Genomic DNA, 24,938 nt, shown 5'->3' with positions numbered 1-24,938 from the left:
AGGTTCCCCCTCCCCCTACCGGCCTTCTAAATTGCCCCATTCGGGTGCTCTTTGGCTGGTTTTCGGCCTTTACCCGGCGGCCTGGTGGCCATGTTGGGGGCTGGGCACCTGCGCGCATGCCCTCTGTATGGCCCAGGGGTGATATAGAAGGCTGGTGGGAGTGAGGGGGAACCTCCACGGACCACCCCCACCTCCAGGAACTCCCCTGAGGGGAGTACAAGGTAATTTTTAAAAAACAATTTTCGGTCCGTGAGACCCCCCCCCCCCGAACCAAACCAAACCAGGGGGGCTCAAGGGGGTGCTGGGCCATACTGGCCCAGTTGGGTTTGAAGCCGGTCTGACCTTGAACCAAACTGGGCCAGCCCATTCCGTGTACATCCCTACTGGATAGCCTTGCGATTTATCATTAAATGTTAGAACTTTTAAAAAATATTTATGACTGGCCTCATCATTTTTAACAATTATATTTCAATATCAACATGAAATTAACTATAGGATATACAGGATAGTTTCAAATGTAATAGCTCTCTTCATACATCCTAAGAAAGTATTTCTGTGCATAGATTGGTATTCCAGATTTGCCCCCATATGCACAGCATGTTGCTGTAGAGGAGAAAGAAACCTGGATGCACAATTTGAGAAGGGCTGAAGCCAAGTGGTAGACCACGTGCACTGCATGCAGGTCACAGGTTCAATCCCTGGCATCTCTCTGTGTGAGACCCTGGAGATCTGTTGCCAGTTAGTGTTGATGGTACAGAGCTAGAAGGATCAATGGATCCATGGTAGAAGGCAGCTTCATATGTTCACTATTGGACCATGAACATAGAGCACATGGGCATGGCCCAATAATGGAAAACTGGTAAGTGCTGGACTGTCCAATATGCCTGGAACCAAAATTTCTCCAAGGTGAAATATGAATGAGAAGGAGAAACTGGAGTTCAAAGATGAATTTCAGAGTTCCTCCCAAGTAGAAATGTCTAATTCTCCATATTCTTGGAGAGACCCAAATTAGAATCCCCATTCAGCAATGAAGCTCACTGGGCAAACCTGAGCCCCCCCCCCGTGTGTGTGTGTGTGTGTGTGTGTGTGTGTGTGTGTGTGTGCGTGTATGAGACTAATCTACCTCACAGGGTTGTTAGGAGTATAAAAGGAGGATAAAATGGTATTGCCCCATATACGCTGCCCTAAGAAGAAGGAAGGCTGGAATCCCAGTGTGATCAATGAAGTATGTGAGGCCCTCAGGAAGGATCAGGACCTGTGGTACATCTTAGAGATGTTTGCCAGATGCCATCTTATTAAACAGGACTAGTCAAAGACAGCTTTATGAGTCATTTGTCTCAAAGGGAAAGTGCTACGTTCTTAATCCCAATTATCTTTACAACACGTCTTTCATGTCTAACACATTGCTTTATGTTGTCTTGATGACACTGCAGAAAAACAGCAAGAGAGACTTCTGCTAAGTTTCTCAACAATTTTCTTCCTTTAAAGTAGATACCGTTTAGATGGAAACATTTGCCTCCCCCATTCTTCTTGCTGTGCCAGTCCAATTAAAGACACTCTCTGCTGACGGATCCCCACTTGCCTGATCTAATTAAGGTTTTAAAACTTTATGATAAGCATTTTTTGACACAGATTTTTGATGCCCCTTAATGTAATACCTATCTTCTTTCCTAAAAGTTGAATGGATCATCTGTTATACAACACTACTGAAGTTTGTTTTAATTCAGTATCTTTTTGGGACTTAAGGCAACAGAGAATGTTTGAGCAGTTGAAGTGAATAGTTCCTTATAGAGAACACAGCAGGTTAATAGCGAGCCCCGCCCCCCGCCCCCCCGCAGTTAGAATGGCGGACTAGGACCAGGGATACCTGGATTCAAATCCTTGCTCATTGGGTGGCCTTGGGTCAGCCATTCTGTCTACCTCATACAATTGTTGTGAGGATAAAACAGAGGAAGGTGAACCATGTAGAAAACTCTGAGCTCCTTAGAGGAATGGCAGGATAAATATGAAATACTAAATACATAAATGACTCCTTTACTGAGAAGGAGCACAATATTTGGTGCTTTATATTTCCTCTCACACCCAGTGCTTCACCAATGACCAATGGGCAATATTTTGCTATAGTAGGCCAAAACTACACACCTTAGGCACAAGGAGGCCTAGAGTTTCAATTACTATAGCTTTTTATCCATTATAATAATTTATTTGGGCACTAATGTGTCTGATGCTGAGGCATGTATTTCCTGGGACTCTTGACATGCTACTCCTCAATCATGAAATCATGTCTTTCCTCCCAGGATGCTCCTCTGTTTATTATTGTTTTTGTACTGAAAGGAAGGACTAATTTCATGAAAATAAGAATTAACTTCCAAATCACTGCCTTCTTCACCAGGCTGTACTTCCCATAAAGCCTAAGAATGATTCCCATAAAGCATAAGAAAGAGACATACTGGGATTATTTTAAAATAAAAGTGTATTTATTTGAGGAAGAGATTAAATAAGAAGGCCCACTCCATTGAATCGGCTCGGACCAATTGCTGTTTGGCTCCTCTTATTCCAGAATCTTCTCTCTTATTTCAAGACACTCCCCTCAGAATATTTTCCACTCCCGCTTTTGCTCCCCCATCCAACAGACTGGAATCGTACAGCTAAGTGTGAGACAAAACAGTTATAGTATATTATGGTCCTGACAGTACAGTTATAGTATATTCTGGCCCTATAGCTTGAATTAATTATCTTAAATGGCCTCTAAATAATCCTCTTTCACTTATTCCTCTACCCCATAACAAGTATCAGATACCAGTGGAGCCAGGTAGGAGATGATCTTCTTCCTCTAGCCTTCCAGGCCCTTAGCTTCCTTCCTGGCCAGAAACTAATGGGTGAGACCATATGTTCATCTCCCCCAAAGATTTCAGCTCTTGTTTTGATCATGCACTGAACTGAGATTGTGGGAAACTTATTATTTGATTGATTGATTGATTTCTATACTAAACTGCCCTTCCAAAAGTGGCTCAGGGTGGTTTACACTAAAATATGTAAACTTTGTAAATATGTAAACTATGGGACTATGCCAAGTGGTCTCAGGACCGATGCATATTGCTGGTCACACACTCTGAACAGGGTGGTGTTCCATGGGCAAGGGCTCCTGTGCTTTCCCCATTGCCATGGATGGACCACCATCTGGTTAAGGCTTTCGTGATAGATTGGGCTTCCAACAGAATAACTGAATTGTACTAAAAGGGCTAAGTTGCAATCATTTTCACTGTGCAATTGCTCCACTAATTAAACTTCTTTTTGGAAGGCTGAGAAAATTATGCTTATATTATCAGTACTGTAATCAATCATCATGAATAACTGCAAGATATTGGATTAGTATGTATTACTGGATCTACAGCTTATTAAAATCCAGCACTAGTATTATTATTTTAAATCAGTGGAGTTCATTGTGTTTATGGAGAAGGAGCAGACAGGCAGTGCAGAAACTGTCACAGTCAGCATCTAAACCTGAAATGGCACCCACAACAGCGATCAGAAATAACAAATATTCTGTCACTCTTTTTGTTAAACCAACTATACTTCACATCTGGTTGTTGCTTCCAGCTCTTGCTTTATGGAAATTCCAGGCCATTTCATTAATTTTTTTTACTCATATCAATACGTATTACCTCACCTTAAGTGGTGCAGTGGGGAAATGCTTGATTAACAAGCAGAAGGTAGCCAGTTCGAATCCCCACTGGTATGTTCCCCAGACCTATATCTGGCAGCAGCAATATAGGAAGATGCTGAAAGTCATCATCTCATACTGTGCGAGAGGTGGCAATGGTAAACCCCTCCTGTATTCTACCAATGGTAAACCATAGGGCTCTGTGAGTGCCAGGAGTCGAAATTGACCTGACTGCACACTTTACCTTTACTTTATATGAATTACAGTGCTGTTTAAATATTTAGGAGAAGGACGATTACATACTAAGATCATTCACGTGGTCAATGGGCAATGGGTTGGACTTCCCCACAAAGAATCAGAGATGGAACAGGGCTCTCCCATCCATGTGCTCTGTTGAGTGATGCAAGTGGGGGAGAAACCAGGTCACCAGGAATCCCACAATGCACTGTGTGAGCAGCGCAGTGCATTGGGGAAGTTCCTGCTGCTGGGCTGCTCCTTCCCACTGACTCTGTAGAAAAGAGGGATGCCAGCAGCCCAAGCACCCACATAATGGGGGGGGGGGTGAAGTGTCAGGATTGGGAGTGATCCTGGCAGTGCACAGACCAGCCCTACCCGGACCAGCCCTGAAGGGCTGGCCATGTGAATGATCTCTCTATGTGTTCTACACACCATATAAAAATGGGAGTCCTGTAACTGGGCAATGGAATAGCATAGTTGTTGCAAGGCTTGATATGAAGATAAATGGGATAACCTCCTCTGTTGAGGAGCAGGTGAGGTCTATAAGAATAGCAGTGGTCTATAAGAATAACATCTCTCTTGCCAGGAACCCTGTCGATGTGTCTGACCATATTGAATGTGTGTACTTAAGTTTCGGGACCAGGAATAGACAGGTACATTTTATTTATTTATTTATTTATTTATTTATTTATTTTATTTATTTAAGGTGTACACTGCTCCAAACTTTCATCTCTGTTGTGTATCTCTTTTGTCTTATGTTGGTGTATCGATCACCTTGCTGCCAAACAGAGTCCTTAACTGAGCTGACGGACTTGGTCTCAGGCTTGGCATTGGAGTCTCCCAGGCTGCTGGTGGTGGTGGGGGGACTTTAATGTTCACTTTGGGAGCAGTTTGTCTGGGGAAGCTCAGTAGTTCATAGTGACCATGACAACTATGGTCCTATCCCAGGTGGTCTCAGGACTGACACATATTGCTGGTCACACACTTGATCTGTTCTTGCACTCTGAACATGGTGGTTTGCCATGGATGGGGGCTCCTGTGATTTCCCCATTGCCATGGATGGAACACCATCTGGTTAAGGTTAGACTCACAACCATGTCCCACCTCCGCAGGGGCAAGGGACCCTTTAGGATGGTCCGCCCAAGAATGTTATGGGATCCAAGAGGATTCCAAGAAGCTTTGGAGGGATTTAGTGTTGGCTCAAGAAAGAATATAAAAAGCTCATTAAAGTGAAGAAATGGGAAATGGTGAGGGAAGCATAGGAACGCTTCCTTGCCGCAGCTAAACAAAAGGACTCCAGATTATTTTGGGGACTAGTAACATCTGGTATGAAAGAATGTCCCCTTACTTTGGATAATTATATTACTGCAGACTGTTGGGTGGCCCATTTTAAATCATTATATATATCTCCTGTGCCAGACCCTTCCCCTTGCTCACATTATTTAGACTGCCTTCTCCCATGGCCTCCAGTCATGGAACGAGAAATTTATAATTTAATTTCTCAGCTATGACCTGGTAAGCCTCCTGGTATAGATCTGATTTCCGGGGAATTATTGAAGGCGGAATCTGACTGGTGGACCCTGGTTCTGACCAAACCTTTTCCCTACATAGACCATGAGGGTTGTATTCTGGAGGACTGGCACATGGCCATAATTGTCCCAATATATAAAAATGGACTACGGTCAGATACAGCCAGGTATCGGCCAATTAGCCTCTTGTGTGTCATCAGCAAATTGTATGTGACGCATTTATGTTATGAACTCATAGACTGGGCAGAGCAAAACAATATTATAAGGGTTGAACAGGCTGGCTTCCGATCAGACCAGTCTACACTGGATCAGATTTTGACCCTTGCACATCTAGTAGACAAACAACTTAGACAAACAACTTAGTAACCTATATGTAGCCTTTATAGATTTTAAGGCTGCATTCAATTCAATCCCTAGAATCTGTCTATGGTGTAAACTTGCGAAAGCTTCATTAGACCCCCCGTTTGCTATTCTTGATTTGTTCATTATATGAAAACACCTTTTTAAGAGTCAAATGTGACATCCAAGGACACCTTTCAAATCCGGTCCCCTCAAGGGGGGGGGGAAGCAGGGCTGTATTTTGGTCCCCTTTTTTGTTTAATTTTTATATAAACTCCTTAGTTTTCTGTCTTGACGACTCTTCTTTCCATCAGCCAAGAATAGCCGGAAACCATTTCTATTTTATTATATGCTGATGATGCGGTGATTGTATCTATCACTCCGGTAGGAATGAGATGCGCTTTGAGAGCCCTTGTGAAGTTCTGTGAAGAGGAGGCGCTGTCCATCAATACCCAAAAAACAAAAATAATGGTTTTCAGTAAGCGTAGGAGATCTTATAAATGGTCAATCAATGGTAGGAGCCTTCAACAAGTTAAAACATATAAGTATTTGGGCCTCATATTCCATTCGAGGAATTCCTGGAGACCACATTGTGAGTTTGTGACTGCAAATGCTCAAAGATCCATTGCAGCTATTAAGAAATTTTTTTACTCTAAAGGCGTTCAGAACATCCCGGCAGCACTAAGGGTATATCAGGTGAAACCTTGAACTCAGATACTATATGGTGCCCAGATTCTTTTAGCTGGGAACTTACAATCTTTTGAAGTTGTTCAGTCAAAGTTCTTAGGGGACATCTTCCAACTCCCCAGCTGTGTCCCGAACACAGCTTTGCATTTGGAAGCAGGTGTTATTAGATTAACTGCTCAGGCCCGGTTGCAAGTGGTCTTATATTGGCTTAAACTTGCTAGCTGTCCCCAAGGGTTAGGCTCACTAACTTTGGTGGATGATTTCTGTTCCACTTGGAGGAGGAATATACATGACACCCTGTGTAACTGTGGCCTCTCGGAGCAATATATACGATCGTTAAATTATGATCAGGCAAAAAAGATCATTACACAGAGGGTAAAAGACATAGAAAAGCAGAGTGATCTTAGCCTGATTGCTTCCAGATATAATTATCTCAGCTTTTCAAATTACCCGAGGCCAGCTGCATACCTTACACATTTGCCTACACCCAGGCTGAGAAGGGTTTTCTCTCAGGCCTGTTTTAATGTCCTCCCTTCAGCAGAGGCGTATCTAGGGAAAATAGCGCCTAGGGCAAGCACTGAAATTGCGCCCCCTGTCCAAACATCTGACACCCATCTTTCAGATAACTTTACCATAATATCAGCTCAAATATACAAGTCAAGCTCGTTAATCTTTTAATATTTCAAAAACTATTTAGCAGTGGATGTAGCCAGACCAAAAAATGCTGGAAGACTACAAATTTCAGTCTGCTGGGGCTCATGAAATACCCAAATACTACGTGGAGGTGTACTTGGAAAACTAAACAGAAGTGCCTGTCTAATTCTCTACTGTGCATTGTAGTATCACTATTACATAAGTTTTAAAAATAAATGGAGAATTTGACTTTTCTCAGATACTAGGGCCTTGCAGAGGCCATTTGAGCATCTGTAGTGGCCATTTTGTTTTCAGTGGCCATTCTTTTTAGAAAATTCTCATTTTAAAAAATGGCGCCCCCCTTCAAGTGGCACCCGGGGCACGTGCCCTGCCTGCCCCACCCTAGATACGCCCTTGCCCTTCAGCTGTGTTGGAGGGCAGATTTCAAGGGATCCCCTTGGAGGAATGTATGTGCCCATGTGGAGCTGCTGAGGTGGAAACATTAACCCATACTTTGTTTAACTGCCCTTTCTATGATATTGCCCGTTCCATTCAGATCACCCCCTATCAAAGGAAACATTTGGATTGGTCTGAGGAACATTTTATTGTTTAATTTTTTAGGAATAGGCATGAAGAAGTTACCCATAGGACTGCTTGCTTTTGCCCGGAGGCATGTAAAATAAGGTGTCTGCAAACTGGTTTTTAAATTTTTACCTATGTTATTGTATTGTACTGTATTGCTCTTTGCTGTAGTGTTTATTTGGTCACTGACCATAAATAAATGAATTCTGAGTGTTGGCTCTGCAAGTTACCCTGTCAACACTCTGGTGGAGAATTGGAACTGGTTTCCACCAGCTTGTCTGGCTGCTATTCAAGGATGGGCCTTCTCCATTGCTGCCCCTTGGCTTTGGAATGTGCTCCCTGTTGAAATAAGAGCCTCCCTATCTCTGGCAACTTTTAAAAAGGCCCTGAAGACATATTTATTCACCTTTTTTATTAGATTTATGGTTTTCATACCTTTAATGTTGGGTTTTAAATGATTTTAATGTTAATGATTTTAATTGTAAACTGCCCAGAGATGCAGGTTTTGGGTGGTATAGAAATATGTTAAATAAATAGACAGATAGACAGATAGACAGACAGACAAACAAACAAACAAACAAACAAACAAATAAGAGTTAACCTAGGCATTAATGGTTGAGATCTAGATTAAGTTACTGAACAGCACTGCATAAGAGTTACTCTAAAGGGCTACTTAATTTCAATAGGGCTTCTATTGAGTAATTTACTACTATTGCTACATCTGATCACATGGCAGCCACATAAGAGAGTGAAAAAGTGATGTTTTTACTGTTTTAAAAAACAAAATTGTTTGTATGTAATACAGATAAGAAAATAGATAATTGCCATATGGGAGAAAGCTTGATAATATGAGAGGGGGGAGGGGGAGGTCAGAATGTAAAAAAAAAAGAGCAGAAAAATATAGGTAAAGCAAGAAATTGGGAGAATGAGGTAAGTAAATCTTTGCATACTGTCTTAAATTAACTAAAAATTAGAGGACTTTGAAAATATGTCTCATAAGGGCAATCTTATTTTTCATGGAGTTTGGGGATGAGTTAAAATAGCTTTTCATCTTAAGTCATACAGACAAGAGAGCTATGATATCATAGAATCATAGAGCTGGAGGGTATCCCCTGTCCAGTGCAAGATATCCAGGGCTAGAGCATCCTGAACAGCTGTTCCACCTCTGCTTAAAGAGCTCAAGAGAGGGAGAGCTCACCACTTCCCCTAGGTAGCTGGTTCCATTGTCAAACTGCTGTTAACATTTAAATAGTTTCTACTGGAGGGAAACCTTTGTTATTTTGTTAGGCTCCTTGACAATGAGTTAAAGAAATTTTGATGGCACCAATCCTGGTGCAAGTCTGCTATCATGATTAATTAGTCTCAAGTGTAATTACTGCTTGACCTTTCAATGGAAAAGCTTTGAAAGTACAAATAATTTAGTTGGGTTTTTTTGACAACTATGTCAGAGCAATGGAAGATAAATTATGGATGGAGTATTCCTTTGAAATATGTTGTTTTTCTTTAAATATTAGATCATTTATCTTATAGTAGTTGAGTAAGGTCAGAATTTTTGGCTGCCGATGATATTTTCAAATTGTGGTTAGATGAAGAAAGGTGCCACAAACTAGTTAGGGGCCATATAATAATGGAAACCAGCACTGATGTGCATATTGTTATCTAGATGTATTACATGTGCAAACAGATACTGGGACCATTCACATGACCAGACTGGGGGGGGCAGGTGGGGGGAGGCTACTCACCTTCCCCCAGACAATCAATGAAATGTTGCTGGGAGCATGCATTGCACTCCCAGACAATCTGCACTGCATTGCACAACGTGGAGCTCTGGAGGCTGGGACAATGTGTCCCAGCCTCTGGCTATCTCACAATTACCATGAAACATGTGCATTGCAATGGGGGATTCCCCCAGGAGGTGGGCACTCTAGGTTTCCATCAATGTGTCCACTATGGCTAAATGCAGTTTGTGAGAACAGCCTCACTGCGTTCTCATTCCTAGGATCCCATCCAAAATCTACAAGCTGAATGAATATAGCCCTTTAAATAATCAGCAGTTATTCTCATCAAATGTTCTGGAAATAGAGCAGGGGTCTGGATTTAGCCCCCCACATCTTCCTACCAAGGAGCTGATCAGCACCATTGCTAATTTTACGACACATCCAAAGCTGCAGCATAGCTTAACAAAGGTGATACAAACACTTTGCAAAAGCATTGACTAGACAGAACCGAGGAAGAAGAAGCAAGACCAAATGCCTGGAGAGCTTCTTCCAGCAATGCCTGGAGAGCTACTTCAGTAGCTCCTAAGCTACCTAATGCCCACCCCTGCTCTACAGACTCTCTCCTGTATTCTGCTGCCCTTTCATCACTTCCCCTTCTGCTTCCTTCCTCTTTTCATTACTAGCCTAGAAGCAGCAAGGGAAGATGGCATGTGTACTAGGGCAGGAGAAGGAAGAAGTGGCAGAGCACCATCTCAGAGTGGCTTTTTGGTGAGTGGTGGCTGTGGGGCACCTCTCAGAGATGTGCTGCTCTGATTGTGTGGGTGTTATGGTAGGAAGTAGATGAGGCAGCAGGGGGTGGAGAAGGCATCTTGCCATCCTGCTGGCATCCCTCAAACTTTGCTACTTCATCTTGTCTCGTGGAAGAACTGCCACTCCCTTCTCATGCCTTGAAGTCATGAATTTTCAACTACATGGGAAGAGCCCATTCTGTGGCTCTTGCCTATTCCAGCATTGCCCCTCCAAGAAATTGGAGGAACACTCTCATCAGAAAGAGTCTTGCTGCTTCTCACACATGGTCAAGAGCATTGTATATCTTAGTGACTGTCGTGACACTGGCCTCTCCATGGCCATTCTCTTGTTTTACTTCTCCCTCTCACCTCCCTCAGGCAGGGCCTCAGAGTTTCTGAAGCCAAACCATTCGGGTTTGGCTCACCCAACTCCTCCTCAGGGTCACTGTGGCAGTCTCTCTCCAGAGGCCTCCAGCACTCGCCCTCCAACTGCCCCCATCACTGGCTGAGCCTGCCTTAAATCCCTCCTGACAACTGGTACATCTCATGCCTTCGCTAATTGGACCTCTGCCCTGCCATATCAGGCTCTCTCACCCTTATCCCCCTCAGCTGGGCCTCGGTCTGCTGCTGCCTCCTCCCTCGCTCAGCCTCACCCTTTCCCTGGCCCCTCCAGCCCAGCTCCCTGGTCCCACAGTGTCTCACCTGGCTGCTTGTTGGGCTGCTCTGCCCGGCTGCCCACCCCGCCTGGACCACTCTGGCCTCAGCCGCCCAGGGAACATTGGAGCCGGTAAGGAAGGCGGGGGCCTCCTCCGGACAGTGACATAGGAAGGAACCACACTGTAGCAGCTTCCATGTGCAAATGTAACACGAAGCAATCATAGAAGCTCTTGTCAGGCTGAAGGGAAGAGCAACGCAGGGAGTTGGCTTACAGGATGCACTTTGTGGCTCTTGCCCATGCCAACATTGCCCCTCCCAGAATGAAACTGTAATTAGAAGGAGCCATGTTGCCTTGTATCCCTCTTCATATCTGTGTCCTGCCTGTGTTTTCTCACAGGTTAAGGGCTATGCACCTCATCCTGTTCACGTTTAGATCCAAACCTTTACTTTGTTATGAATTTAAAGGGGCTGTGTTATTGGGCCCTGTTTGGACATAGTGTGAAACCTTGGGTGGACGAAGCTGTGGTTAATCTGTTAAGCCGAGAATAATGCTGCCGATGACCGATTAACTATGGCTTGGCAATCTCCAGGTTCTGGGCAGAGCAACCCCTCCCGCTTTCTAGTCCACCTAGGCTGCATCCCAGCAAACTCTGTTCCTCTCTCGTTGCCAGGCTGTTGGCAAAGTGTCAGAACACTAGTGAAGCTGCAACCATTGACCATGATGTTAATGGGGCATGATCAGCGCCCTTGGCAGGGCAAAGACATTTTAACCCTTTCCTCACGCTGCTCACACCTGCTGTCTTGTGCCCCCCATCTCTCCCCTGGGAAGAGAGGATTGGCCCCTCTCTTCCCACTTGTACTGGTTAAAGATAGACTGCATAAAGCCATTTGTGACACACCCACACCAGCCCATTCTCCAGCAGATATTCCATGAGACACATGGTCCCCCTCCCCATTTCTCTAGGGACTTCTATTTTCCCCTCCCCCTAGGCCCCCATCCTTATCCCATGCAAAAGTATGGATAGATAGGATGAGGCTGCTAGGAATAGATAGAGATTGGTTAGGATTTGCCCCTTCAATTTTTGGTAGTATTGCTCTATTTTTTGTACAAGTTGGTAGGGGAAGGGGGGCCCTATCCCTTCCCCTGGATGCAAGCATGTTTGTTTTTCACTAAACCTCAAGAGAAGAAACGTCCATCTAGAACAGGTTTAAATCACACAAGAGATTCTTCTTGTGCAATGAGGATGGACATTGTCTTGGAGCAGACCACATGAGAGTGCCTGGCCATAGAGATACACATGTGGGCTGGAGGGCTTTTACCACCTGGCCCAGTTAACAGTTCCACCAAAGCCCTGGGAAGGATTCCCCAACAACATCCCTTCCAGGTTTCAGTGACTGCCAGGAACTGAGAATATAAGCTCCCCTTAAAAGAGTCTGAAAGGGTTGGATGGAATGGGGAAGGTGTAGAGTATGAGTTCTACTGTCAACCAGTGGTGCTGGCAATCCCACAACAACAGGGCACCTTATAGTATATATACACTCATACCTCATGAGTGTGCAATCAAATGGAGAACTGAAACACCTTAGTGTTTCTGCTTTGTCTGGTAGAGTGGCCCTCTCAGGAGAAGGTTGACCCCTCAGCCTACAGGCCTACATGAGGATGAGAGTATATTGGGTCTTTCTTACTGTTTTGCCTGGGTGTGCAAGCCTGGTAGTATCTTTGGTTACAGTGAACCAAACCCCAGGATCCTTTGCCTGCCTTAATATACATATCCCTGCCCAGGAAGTCAATAAAATGTCTGAAGGGGGCCTATCTCTCAGCTTAATGCATTGCACAAGTCAGTTGTGAGGGTAAGCAGAGAGAATCCCACGAATGCAGCCCGGAGTCATTTGAAGTCTGGTGATATAAAAATGTGCTTAATACATCAGAGTAAACTAATGCTGAGCTAAAATATCCAGTACTCCCTACAGAAGTCATTCTACAAGTTCTTGGGTGAGAACTTTTGACTCAGCCTAAAGTAGCCACACAGAGACAGACACAATGGGTCGCTTCACATGACCACTGACTAGTCTGGAAGTTGAGAAAATGTCAAGGACAGGTCAGGATGCAAGAGCATGTGCTCCCAGTGAACATGACATCTGAACCCACCCATGTTTGGTTCCTGAGATTTGCCAACCAATGTTCTCCCAGCTTCTGTACTGAAGATCTGGAAGTCAGACAGGAAATCTCAGCAGAAAGTTAGGTGGAGAATCTCAGGAACTGACTAGGGTGACTTAAAATGTCATGCCCACCAGGAGTGGCCATGGGCATCCAAAGTAGCAAATCTCAGGCCAGGAGTGGGCACTCTCACATCCCAGAATATACAAACAGGATATACCTGGTATACATTTCCCCCACTTATTTGAAAGCTGAATGCCCTATTTGAAAGTTCAGTTTATTTTTGAATTGTGGCATACCCACGCACTACATTTCTGTCAAGAAATAGGTGACACAAAAGAAATTAAAAGTGAATGTCAGTCTTGCCTTATTCATGATGTTCTGCCTTTTCAGTGTAAAAAATGTCATATAATGTTATGCCCCAAAGTGGGTAAGTGATATATAATAAAAAAAAAGTCTAAGGCTTTTGAAAACCAGCATAAATCTAATAGGCTGAAATATCAGCTTTTAAAAGCATTCTTGGTTACTCATCAATCTCTTGCAAACGCTTGTCCTCAATTTCCAAAGGCTGATTTAGAGAATATGTCATAGACCTTTGTTCCATTTTAAAAAACCCAGTCTAACTATCCACCCCCCACATGGAAAAATAATATAGGTATTTTATCTATCATGTTAAGATATCATGAAGAAGATGCAATAATGAATTAGAAGGAACAATCTATTTTACTCTGACAGGAGTTTAAGGCTACAATTGGAAGTGGAAACCCATCCAAAGCCTGGATTAGTGCATGGACCAAAACCTAATTTGAATTCTCCTGCCACAAAAGACAGGAAAAGCTCCAGTCACAAATGACAGGCTTCTTAAACTCAAATGAGTTTGGAGACTTCTCAAACGTCATAGGAGAGATGTACAGTTTATGTCAGCACTAATCCATCAACTTAGTTTACTTTTTTGCAAGGCGGGGTGGGGGGAGTCCTCTGTGCTTTAGTATCTTGACATGACACTAACCAAAAATAAAGGCAATATTGGAAGGATGGCTGGTTTTGCAAGGAGACTTGACAGAATGAAATTGAAAGTGCCCTGACTAGTCAAATATTCTACAGGTGTGTGAACAGTGCCAAGGTTTTCTTAACTTCCTCCCCCCTTTCTGATGACTGTGGAATATTGTGAAACGTTCTAGAACATAGATATTACGAGCGACAGAGAAGGAGCAGGAAGTGAAAATTACCTGTGTTTTTTGTTCTAAGCACTTGTTCGTGACATTTGAAGAAAAATGTTTGCACTTCACAGTGAGATTTACAAACTGCTCTAGCATCCAGAACCTACCCATCTCACTGCGGGAAAGAACACAGATTCCACTTCAGGTTTTTTTTTAAAAGCATGGATAACAAATAGTACAAATTATTTGCACCATCTTATGTCCAAAGCCACATTCAGTGAGAATTTATGCTTGACTATAATAGCTGAGATTGAAGTCTTCAGAGAAATATACAAGGAGGTCACAGGTAGAGTGCGCTAGCCCAGGTAGAGCTAGTAGAACAATCCTAATCCCAGCACTCTTCAATCGTGTCGCCCGGGTTTTGTACCAGGCTAAATGTGAGGTAGGAGGTGCACGCCCTGATACTCCACTCCCAGGCTGTGTGGATGACTGGGCTCCTGGCAGCTCTTCCTGTGCTCCTGGCAGCCATTTTAACCATAGAGTCCAGGGGAAGGAGCAACCTGGCCTCAGGGATTTCTACAATGTATCACACAAGCAGCTCAGTGCATTGTGGGATTCCAGGAGGCCCGGCGTCCTTCCCTTGGCTTCTCGCTCACCTCAGTAGCAATTGTGTGGGGGAAGCAGCGACGACGGTCATGGGAGGGAAGGTAGGACCAATCCTGCCTCCCCTCCCCCTGCCAGCCCTCCCTGTCCCCAGGACAAATGGTCATGAGAACGACCTCAAGAACTGTCTTCATTTTTCAATATGGTATGTTTCTTCTAAGTCCTTTCAATAATTGAAATTCCTCTGAGGCCTACAAATTTACCATCAAGGCATCAGTGCTATTGCACTAGCAAGGTTCATATAACCTGCCTTCTTTACCTAAGGGCATTGTAGCCAGTGGCAGCACCAGGATGGGGTGGGGGAAGCACAGAAGGGGCACAGAAGGGGCAAGGTGCTTTACTGGGTGGGTAAGTTGTGTCCCACATGTTAGCTTTCTGAAACAGAATTGGGGGATATCGGGGCGGGGAGCAACTACAATTCTAAGGAAGCACTTGTCTTTCCTTGCCCTCCACCAGAGCCATCCTTGATTGTAGCCAATCTAGAGTGCCTTTTTAAAAAAGTAACTCCTGGATGTGGGTGTTTACACTCTTTTGTTTAAAAGCCTACATAATGTACGATTTAGCTGCAGCCAATGTGTAATTACAGTGAGGACCAACCTGTCCACTAGGTGAATTAGGTGTTCACCTAGGACACCAGCCTATGGGGGACACTGTTGTGCCCCTTACCCCCTTCAGCTGCATGGGCAGACTAGCAGGAGGGGAGTCCCCGTCACCCACCGGGCTGCCCACTAACCGGGAGGTGCCTGCCACATCAGCAAAAGGGGCACAGGTGCCAAAACCAGACTTCGCCTTGGTGCCGAGACCTCTTGGGCTGACCCTGGTTAGAGCTTTTAGCCAGGACATCAGTCCTATTTAGAAGTTGTGTGTGTCATGTGAGTAGCTGAAGTAGCTTTACAGAAAGAACTTTCCAAAGAATAACAACATTTTTAGATAAATGAAAGGAATTAGTTTTATATTTTTGTTGAAATATTGCTCTGCTGGTTAACAGAAGTTTGTCTTCTTCCATTTTCTTTCTGGAAAAATCCAACAAGCCCTCCCTGAAATATAGTAACCTCTTCTACTGTCAACGGATGCCCACCCCACTCCCATCTTTCCATTAATTTCCACTAATAATCCTAATTTTGTTTGCCTAAATACTTTGACCAGAAAGTTATCACATTTTTTAACTGTAAGGTGTTGGTGATAAACTGGACTAGGAGGGGGTATAGCAGGTTTGCACTCCTTACATAATTGCAGAGGGCTGGTTCAGATTTCATCCACCGACTTGACTCCAACAGATAATGACATATGTATGCCCTAAGTGTGCATGCTCTCCCCCCCACCCCCCACCCTCCTGGTGCACAGCAATGTCATTCATTAATCAAATGGGGGAACAGTTCATCCAAAGTGCTCCTCTGCATGCAGCCCAAATGCTATTTGGAAGTTGCATTTGGATTGTGTGCCAAGGAGTGGATGAACAACACCTCCCTGCATGTTGGGAGGGAGGAAGGACATGTGCCATCATAGCCAGGACCAACGAGTGGGGGGGAAGTGGTAAAAATTACCAGGACCCAGCAGTCCAGAAGAGGGCCGAGGGCCCTAGTATGTTGCATATGTTTTTGTTTGGCCTCCTGCCACCACCTCACGCCCGCCCTGCCACCACCATGAGGCCGAACCGTCAACGCTCTGTTCAAACTGCGCAGATCTCAAGGGCCTCTGGACTGGACAGTCAGGCTCAGTGGCTGTTCCCGCTTCACCCGCCACCGCTCACCCCCAAGTTGCGCACATGGTTCTGTTTGTCCTGCTTCTGTTTGTCTTTTCTATGGTTGTTTTTTGGTGTTGGTTCAGCAGCCCCTAAGGGGTAAAAGCTTGAACCAACCAAAGCCTGAACCAAAAGGTCTTTCGTTCTTTTTATAAAAACAGCCACAGATGTCACAGAGTGGACATTCACTGTGAGAGCATTCCAGAAGCTGAGGGCAACAACAGAAAAGGTCCTGTTCTGTGTGCACAACAATTTAGCCTGCACATAATTCTATACAGTATGTGAAGGGAAATGTGCTGGCAATTTAGCCTGCACATTGTGCAGGCAAGTGCACATAATTCTATATGTACAGGGGAAATTTAAACCAACCAAAGATGTGCATAACACTGAAACTTTTAATATGCCTGAAATGTTTCCTTATTAAATTCTTGAGGAATCGAATCAAGTGGATGCCTGAACTGTACAACAGCTGAACAGGTACTAGTTTGTGGTACTGGTTTATCTTAATCCGAGTAAAGCAGCATACTTGTTCCAAGCAGAAGGAAGAAAATGTGGGTTACAGTGCTGAGTTATTGCATGCCCTGTACATGCAATGCCATTTTCTGAGAACACTGAAGATCTGAAAATCTCTATTCTAAAAATCTGAGATAAAACAATAGACAAATGCTTGGACATTGCTAGTATAGGCTTTGTACTCAGAATATAAAATGGGCCCATTTATATGTGTTTCCTGCTAAGGCATAAGCTCCTACCTGGTATTTCCAAGGACATTTTTTGGCCCATGTGTTGACTGGAAGTGGACCTGAACTGCATGATCAGCAGAATGATGTGGTATAGCTCTTGCTGGACTGGACCACTTCAGACAACGGGAAGGTAATTCAAATACTCTTCCAAATAAAAACTTCCAAATAGGAAGTGAGTACAAGAGGGGAAAGGGGTTACAGCCCAAACGTCTCCCTGGCATGTTAATTTTCTGTACGCACAGAGCTTTCTTATATTCACCCATGCGAACCTCCACCTTCAATCCAAAGTGACACACTCCAACAAAAGCTGCACCATTTGGTTCTGATCATATTACTTAGTTTTTATCAGTACCTTTCCAACCAGAGCAATATGGATAGTGTCTGTGTTCTTATCTAGTTTTACTGACCACTAACGCTGTGGGTGATCTGTTACTTTTTCAAGCACTCCACTTCTTTTAAATTCACACATCTAGTAGGGCCTTGTGTGTTGCCTTGTCCTTCCAATTTCCTTTAATCTGTTTTCCTGAGTATTCTTGTGTGAAACACATTGTTCCATATATGATGGTTATATATGTTTTGTCTTACATTGTAGGATGAGCAAGGAGATTTTTCTTGTCTTAGCGAGGCTCACTAAACCACTGTCTCACTCTCTTAACCCCTGACTACATACACACATCACTAGTTCTTTTACATACTGGGTGCCATTAATCAAGTAATCAAAATGTAAACATCAGTTTCACTGTGGATTACAGCTGCACTCTGCAAAGTAAACAGAAGTACAAAATATCAAGTCTGTTTTGGGGTGAAAGGGGGAAAAAGGTTGCCTAATCTCTGGCAAACAGCTTGCTGAATCTTGATTCAGCACAGAAATGAACTCATGTTACTGTTGATTAGGTAAGAACATATCTGAACCGATGAGTTCCACTTTTTAGGCTAACGGAAGGTGAGTGGCTAGAAATCTTTGCAGTGTGTCAACTATTTCCTTGCTGTAATCAAGCGAGTTTTTCTGTAGCCAAAACTACACCCATCATCATTACAGACTGTACCATTAGCATTATTGCTTGATGCATCCTGGGAGAAGAGGCTAATAAGGGTGTACTGCAAATGTATGTTCACTTTAAAGAAATTAAAGTCCTGATACATCGCACTTCATCAAAATAAAATAGGTTATTTTGAGGCAATAATGATCAGCTTCATGCCAGCAGCTTAAATATTTATTGCATTTATATAATACACTGACTATAATGTGTGGAGGGAGGGAGGGGAGAGAGAGGAAGAGCAATGTACCTTTTATTTTGCTCTCAATATCACAGCCTTTGCATTCAGAAGGATGTTCTACTAGGGCTGAGCTTGTATAACTGGTGAACTATTAATGCTAGATCAAATTTATGAACAAGTCCCTATCAAACAAACAAAGAGGCTGTTCACACAAGCAGCCCTAATTGGGCTTGCACAGCTGCAGGCAGTCCAAGCAGACAAAGAGCTGGGTTCCTAGATCGCCTGGCTGGTGGGTTAATCCCCCAATGAACTGTTCTTGTAGTGCTGTGCATTGTGGGATATAGGAGGCCACAGCCTGCTTTCCTCCCACTCTCTGGTTGCTCTCGGAGCTGCCACATGCCAGTTGTGTGGGTGTGTGGTGCTGGCAAGCCCGAGAATGGCTTGGATGGTATTGGGGGAGACAGGGCAGCTCCTGCCACCCCCCAAGCCCTACCCCAGCCAGGTAAATTCAGGTCATTTGCCTGACCTTAAAGAATATTTGCCAATAATCTACGATTATTGTAGTTACCAATATTATTGCCTATTAGTTGCAAAAATTCTTGTTCATAATCAGAGTGAAGAGCTATTAACATTTCTGGTGGCTCTTGTTATTTTTGTCACCTGGTTGTTTGTTTATTTGACTGATAATCTATTCTGTCTCATGGGTTACAGCAGTTTTACTAGGGCTGTACAAAAATATTTTTCCGATTCATTACTCCTTTCTTTTTTGTTACTAAAAACTTTATTCATTTAGTTATTCATTCATTAAAATAATATTAGATAGTGCTTTCATGTAATTGCTTTCATTATTCCTGTTCATTTTTGTTTCTATTGCTTTTAGCTGGAAATCCAGCTGATCTTCTGCTGCCTGCAACATTTGTGTTTTCCATACAATTGGCATTAAAATGTTAAAATGTTAGGGATTCTAGTACCCCTCCAAAGGATCAGACCAATCAAATTTCAGACACCTAGAAAAAAGGGGTCTTGTTTCATAGGCAATTCCAAACAACACACACTCACACAGTTGAGCCTAACTACAATCTAAATTTCTTCTAAATAGAACAAGAAATTATAGGCATGGGTGTGGCAGAAAGTTAAGCAGTCCTGCACACCAGACTTGGGCACAGCAGAATTACATTCCCTTTAAGATGGTCCTTCATGTTGTTCAGTGCCTAGAGCTCATGGTGAATTACAGCTCTCCAGTTCTGTGATATAAGGTTCTCTACTAGAGGGTCAAGGGTGGAACTGAAGGCAAAGTGGGGATCAGGAGTGAAGAATTGGAGCTGGAGCTTAGGACAGAGAGCTGGATTAAGAACTTGTAGCTGATTTTTAAGCTGATTTTTTTCCTGTGTGGAGCTGTTGCCCCAGAGATTGGCTTATTGACACTGAAGAATTTTAATGCCAGAACATCCCACCCTTTGGGAACTTCTTGGATCTTAGATAGGTCCCAATCCAGGGCATGCATCTGAACTTACTTCTTCTTCCTGAGTAGACCCTATGTAAATGGAGACCTCAGGCATCTAAACCGATGCTTCATTGCTGGTTCTGGATTTTGGCCCTAATTCATTATCACTGCTGTTCTTGAGGTCCCAGGGCAGTGGTTGGGGGGATGAAACTGGGTCAGGGGTCCAGATGTGGGGGGCCAATAGATTTGGAATCAGGAGGGATGAGCTCTGGCTGTTCCTCAGGGGCTGTGCCTCTACGGGCACATTGTCTATGCCAGAGGCCCCTGCAACGTCCAGCTTTTTCTCCTCCTAGGAGTTCCTATCAGGGCCTGGGTCCTAACACTCCAACATCCATGACCTGCCCCTGAATGTGAACAGATTCACAGATGTTGGCTGATATCCTGACTAATGTGGTGAGAATACAGTCTTCTCCACAACTGCAACATGTGTGGCAGGTGTGTGCGTGTGTGTGTGAGATTTTAGCGGATTTTCCCTGCCCCTGGAAGTGCTCTGTGCCTTCCAAAAATATGTCTCTATAGGTTGCACAGCCCTCAGGCACATACATTTGGAAGGCACAGAGCTCTTCCAGAAGCAGGGAAGACCAGTGGAAATTGCTTTCCCCCCAACACCGCACATGCATTGCACTAGTGGGGAAGCCTCCAGTGTCATAAAGAACAGCCTGCTGCTGCATCCTCATTTCATTAGTCAGGTTACTGTACTAAAAGTTTATGCATATGTATCATTCTCACCACTAAATATTAATCTCTCTCTGTGTGTGATATGTTAGTCATTTGTACTAATTAAACACAAGGGAAGAAGAAAGGTAGGGAAATACAGTGAGCTTCTTCTCACAAGCAGTGTGAAGGGCTCACAGGCAGGCTGCGGGGAAAGTGGGTTAAACCTATCTTCCCCGCAGACGATCATCTGCCCGCCCAGATGAGCAGCAGCTTCTCCCAGCAACTCCAAGGGTAGGGGCGCCACTGTGTGTTGCCCCGCCCCCTGGAACTCCAATAATGCACCGTCCAAGTGCAAGGTGCATTATGGGGATCCCTGCTCCCCTTCCTGAGTATGCAGCTGTGGCTGGCACTGAAGCAAATAAAAAAGGTTATGGGAGCACTCGCTCCCTTAACCTCATTTTCAAGGGTGGCTAAATAGGTGGGTTTGCTGCCATGGAGCTGCCAGGATAGGCCCGAATCCAGTGGTTCACACATGCATGCAGAACCGGGTTGGGCCCCCTTCGCCCAGTCTTGCACACGTGTGTGAATAGCCTCAGTGTAGAATAGACTGTAAATGCTGTAAAAAGTTTGGCAACTATTTTGGTAACGAACAGACCAACGTAAAAGAACTGACAAACGCTTGGCCTCTAAGGAGGAAACACTTGCACAGGGAAAAGGAAGCTTGCATTTCTCTCTTTTATAGTCTTTCACAAGTTCCTTGCATTGTTACTATGATTTGAAGATTCTTCATGGAAAGCAGATCTATCCGAATGTTGGCCACTTTTGTGAAAATGTGTTTAAGTTGAAGATTGAATTGTTTATAATGTCACTTATGCTGGGATTTTTCTATCACCGTTGTCTCAGTTGTTTGTATGGGGCATGCTTCTTTATTTGAAATATGTATCTGTGTACTGGCTTGGGGGTGGAGTCACAGAGTTTGTCTGCACCTCACTTGTCTTGAATTCAAACTGAGAGGTTCTCCCTCTCTCTGCACCAGAGACTTGTTAGTCTGTTTATTGTTTTCTTAGTCTATGTTTAGTTAGTAATAAATACCAAACTTTTGTTTCTCAGTAAAAGCTGGCTTCTGGTTCAGTTACTTATAGAGGATAAGTCATTACTCTTCAACACATTATCACTTTCCTGCTCTTCCCGATCCTGCTCCATGTACTTTCTATTCTGGCTGCTGCTAGAGGAAATGAAACAAATGAAATGTATGAGTAACAGATGAACAACAAATGAATACAGGGTATTCAAATCTCATTCATAGCATGCATTGTCTTACAAGTGATGAAAGAAATTTGGGGCCCATTTGTTTCAATTCTTCATTAATTACAAAACAAACACATACTCCTAGTTTTTGCAAATACACACACACTTCTGTCCCCTAGGAGCTTTCAGGGTTTTTTGTCACATTCTTTAGCTTTTCACATCCTAAATTATACAAGCCGATCTCTGAGCTGTGCTGTCCATTACATTTTGACTAGGGAATTCAGGCAGGCTCCACATAGGAGCTGGAAGCTTAACTGATTTTTTAACAGGATGTGTGTGTGTGGTGTGTGTGTGTGTGTACCACTCCAAGGTTCAAGGCAAGGCTCTTGGTGCAGGTGTGCAGCAGGGATTTCTCCTAGGCCAAAGGAAGAGAGTGAGAGGAGAGTCTGCAGTTTGGGTTATGCTTATGGATCTAGTCACTCCAGTGCATAGTTAATTCACTGTGCCTGAATACAAGGCATGAACCAAGGAAGAACTCTTTGTTTGGGATTATGATGCTTTTAAAAACAATACTGTTCTCATTACTACTTCAGATACTTTAGAATATGTCTTCATTGCTACTACTTCAGTTGCTGCTGCTACTTCTATGCTACCTCCAGTTTCAGATGGGGCATGTCACTGTATACCAATTGCTGGGGGGCAATGGTAAGAGAGGGGTATTATTTTCATCTCCTGCTTGTGGCCTTGACAGAGGCATCTGGTTGGTCTAGATGCTTCTGGCTACTGTGGTAAACAGAACAAGTCTTTGGTCTGTGCCAGAAAGTCCCTTCTTGTGTTTTTATGTTCTGGACATGAGCAAAAGGATATTAGGAAGGCAAGCAGCTTTGCCGGCATAGGAGAGCCAAGGGTTAAGCTGGGCCTTTTGGCATCTGGTCTTTTTACATCACTGGCTGTGAGAGGACTTTGCTATAGTTTCATCTCTGCTCTGACTACCTATCTTCTGCTGCTTTCTGATGTGTACACCTGCTGGAGGGAGGCCCCGTGTGCGAGGTGTGGCTGGCTCTCCTGCTGATATCAGGGAGGCAATCAGCTGCCAAAGCGGCCAGTCTTTGGTGGTGGTCTACAGTGGAGGGTGGGTTATGTTTTCTTTGAAGTTCGGACACCCTTTGGGTGAGGTCAGAGACTTAACAGCCAGTTCTGAGGGAGAGCCTTTTGTTGAAGGCCCTTTTTGTGCTTGTAAAGGGACTCCCTTTGTCCCTTGTTAGCGCCTGGCTAATTATAGTTGTGTGTCAGGGCTCTGGTACAGACAGGGGAGTGGGGGTGTGCTTTGGGGGGTTCAGGAGCGTCTATTACAGTAGTGATGGGGAATACAAGACTTGGTTTTGGCAGGTCAGCGGGCTGTTACAGGGGAAGGGAGATCAGAAATTTAATAGCTGTTTCCCCTTCCGGCTGTCCTGTCAGCTTTCAGGCCTCAGTGAGTAGTTCCAACTGCCCATAGAACTCCTTTGTAGTGCCAGGTCGGTTCAAAATAAGACTGAAATCATCCATGATTTGATCATGGATGAGGGAGCTGACCTGGATTGTATAACTGAGACCTGGTTTGGAGAGGCTAATGGCCCAGTATAGGCTCAGTTTCTCCCTACTGGGTTCTCTGTGGTGGAGCAGGTTAGGGGAAGTGTGTGTGTGTGTGTGTGTGTGGAGTGGCTGTGATACATCAGAATTGGATGGATCAATGGAACAATTGGACCCCATTGAGTGTCTGTATCTTGGCCTGGGGAATCAGGATAGATTGGGGATTTTATTGGTGTACCGAGCACCCTGTTGCCCAAATGGAGTCCCTAACTGAGCAGATGGAACTGGTCGCGGAGCTGGTGTTGGAGTCGCCCAGGCTTTTGGTGTTGCGTGACCTCAATGTTCACTTCAGGGCTGGCTTGTCTGGTGCAGCTCAGGAATTCATAGCGGCCTTGACAACTATGGCCTTATCCCAGTTGGTCACGGGGGCAACACACATTGCTGATAACACTCTCAATTTGGCCTTTTGCTCAGGTCAGGGTGGTGTTCCATGGGTTGAGACTCCAAGAGTGTCTCCATTGTCATGGATGGATCACTATCTGGTTAAGGTTGGTTTTGTGGCCACAACCCACCTTCTCAGGGGTGCAGGACCTATTAGGATAGTCTGCCCAAGAAGGCTACTGGATCCTATAGGATTCCAAGAGGCCTTGGAGGGTTTTAGAGTTGGCTCTGCTGGTGATTCAGTTGATGCTCTGGTGGAGACCTGGAATAGGGAGCTTACCAGAGCAGTAGTCACTATCACCCCTAAGTGTCCTCTCAGTTCCGCTTTGAAACTGGCTCCATAGTGTACTGGAGCTGAAGCAGCAAGACAGAAGGCTGGAGCATAAGTGGAGGAAGACTAAACTTGAATTAAATAAGACACAACACAAAGCCCCTTTGAAGGCTTTTTGTGTGGGAATACGTGTAGCAAAGATGCAATTCTATTCTGCATGTATTCCCTCCGCAAGTTCGTGTCCAGTGGAATTGTTAAAAAATCTGAGGGGATTGATTCAGGTTCCCTCCTCTCTGAATTTAGATATGAATTTTTCATCATCCTGCTGTGATGCTTTTAGCAACTTTTTTGCGACTACAATTTCTCGCATTCAAGCCAACTTGGACTCCACGGTTATGGTGGGGTCAATCATACAGGTGTCCAGTAACTCCTCTGGTTCAATCAGAATAGATCAGTTTCAGTTTGTGAGTCCTAAGGATGTGGACTGGCTCCTTGGAGCTGTTCGGCCTACCACTTGCCCTTTGGATCCATGCCCAACATGGCTTATGACATTTAGCAGGGAGGCTGTTAGAGATGGCCTAGTTGTTCCTGTGGGAACAGGTACGTAGCTTGGGAATGCTTCTGGACCCAGGCCTCACTCTGGTTTCTCAGGTTGAGGCTATGGCCAGGAGTACTTTCTATCAACTATCATTCCTTGAAATACAATGATCTCAGAACTGTGGTGCACT

Source organism: Hemicordylus capensis, chromosome 1 (assembly GCF_027244095.1).
Source record: "Hemicordylus capensis ecotype Gifberg chromosome 1, rHemCap1.1.pri, whole genome shotgun sequence".
Lineage (NCBI taxonomy): Eukaryota > Metazoa > Chordata > Lepidosauria > Squamata > Cordylidae > Hemicordylus > Hemicordylus capensis.
The sequence above is the reverse complement of the archived record's forward strand: the minus strand, read 5'-3'. Positions refer to the sequence as shown.